The sequence below is a fragment of the Myotis davidii genome, unplaced genomic scaffold (genome assembly GCF_000327345.1).
Source record: "Myotis davidii unplaced genomic scaffold, ASM32734v1 scaffold10248, whole genome shotgun sequence".
In the NCBI taxonomy this organism is placed as follows: Eukaryota; Metazoa; Chordata; class Mammalia; order Chiroptera; family Vespertilionidae; genus Myotis; species Myotis davidii.
Genome location: NW_006299204.1, coordinates 1 through 1861, shown reverse-complemented (window position 1 = coordinate 1861; position 1861 = coordinate 1). Strand labels below are relative to the sequence as shown.

The window sequence follows — 1861 nt, the reverse complement described above, 5'->3', positions numbered from 1 at the left end:
GAAACTCCCATGAGTCACTAAGGAAGTCTCACAGGCTAGGAGGGAGTGTCTCAGAGAGGAGACACCCTGAGTGCCTGCAACAGAGAAAGGAACAAGCTGGGCTGAGTGGAGAATCTGAAGGGCTGGGAAGATGGGGCTCCTCATCTCTATTTGCAGAACCCTCCTCAATGTGTAACCTTTCTCCTCCTTGTTCCCCAGCTTCACCACCAAAAGGGGAAAGACTATCTGTGCCAACCCCAATAACGCGGAAGTTCAGGATTGTGTAACAAAACTGAAGCAGGTTCAGGATCTGGAGTAACCTGAGCAGGATTCATTTGAGCTACTGAACAAATTGTTGACTGATAAGAAGGGATACTAGGTCCCAGCCACCCATCTCCATTCTCTCTTTCCTCACCTCCTGGAAGCTTCTTGGACTGAATTATTTTTTTCAAAAGCAAGAATTACTGTTCTACTCTGGTTATAAAAGCTGTGTATTAATAAAACGTATTCAGCTCTAGCTGGTTTGGCTCAGCGGATAGAGGATTGGCCTGTTGGCTGTTACTTTCCACCTCTGGGTTAGACAGTGCTTCAGGTCCCTTTAAGAAAGTCCTTGCAGTTTCTGTTCAGTCACAGATGGTGACAATGGTGGGACATAAAAGGATCCAGGAAATCTCAGTTCTTTCTCATCATTAATGTTTCTATCTCTCTCTCCCTCTCCCTTACACTCTGAAATCATAAAAATATATTAAAATAAATAAATACATAAATACAAAATAAAACGTATCCAACTTAAAGTCACTTTACTTTTGAGAGGAAAACGCAATGAAGGAATTACTGAACTTTGGATTTGTGTTTTTCAAAATGAGACATCAGATTATCATTTTTTAAGAAGCTAAAAACATGACTCATTCAGCCCTGGCCAGCGTGGCTCAATGGTTAGAATGTAGGCCCTCACACCAAAGGGTCTTAGTTTTAACTTCCAGTCAACAGCAGTACCTGTTTTGCAGGTTTGATCTTGACCTGAAGGGGCGCATGTGGATGGCAATGAGTAGATGCATCTCTCTCATATTGATGTTTCTGTTTCTCTCTCTCTCTCTCTCTCTCTCTCTCTCTCTCATCTCTCTTCCCTCCCCACCTCCTTTCCACTGTAAATGGGAAAAAATAGCGAGTAAGAATTTAAAAAATAAATAAAAATTATAAAAAAATGACTCATTCAGCCGAACAGGTTTGGCTCAGTGGATAGAGCGTCGGCCTGCGGACTCAAGGTTCCCAGGTTCGATTCTGGTCAAGGGCATGTGTCTTGGTTGCGGGCACATCCCACTGGGGGTTGTGCAGGAGGCAGCTGGTTGATATCTCTCATTGATGTTTCTAACTATCCCTCTCCCTTCTTCTCTGTAAAAAATCAATAAAATATATTTTTTAAAAAAACATGACTCATTCAAATTTGACAGATCGCATATATGTCAAATATGTACTTAACCTATTATTTAGGGAACCATAAAACTGATTCTATTATCGTATGAGGAACAAAGATACACAGTTATAGTTGGGGGTGGCATTCTGAAATTTGGTTAACTTAGAGAAAATAAAGTAATATTCAATATTGCAATATAACTGTAACTTTTGCAATTATCTTTTCTACCGAAAAACACACACACACACATTTGCATCTGTGCTGGACAAAAATCTACCAGTTAACATGTAAGTGCACAAAGTTTGCGGTCTAACCAATAGTATATAGAGCATCAATCAAAAGTTCATTCCTGGCAGCGCTCCCACCACTGGTAGCGACGGATCAATGCCCTTTGATTTTAGGAGGTCTAGTCTGTGAATCTCACTGCTGGTGGCCCCCTGGGGGACTCACCTGCACATCTCAGGTGAC

At 41.5% G+C, this 1861-nt stretch overlaps 1 long non-coding RNA gene across 1 annotated transcript in view; it reads left to right on the top strand.

Moving 5' to 3' along the window:
- LOC107184802 overlaps window positions 1–1270 on the top strand; it is a 1494-nt gene extending 224 nt beyond the window's left edge. Inside the window, exons 2-3 of the long non-coding RNA XR_001515713.1 lie at window positions 199–500; window positions 1205–1270. This is a non-coding gene — a long non-coding RNA (uncharacterized LOC107184802). The remainder of the gene's footprint in view (window positions 1–198; window positions 501–1204) is intronic.
- Window positions 1271–1861: the final 591 nt, after the last annotated feature.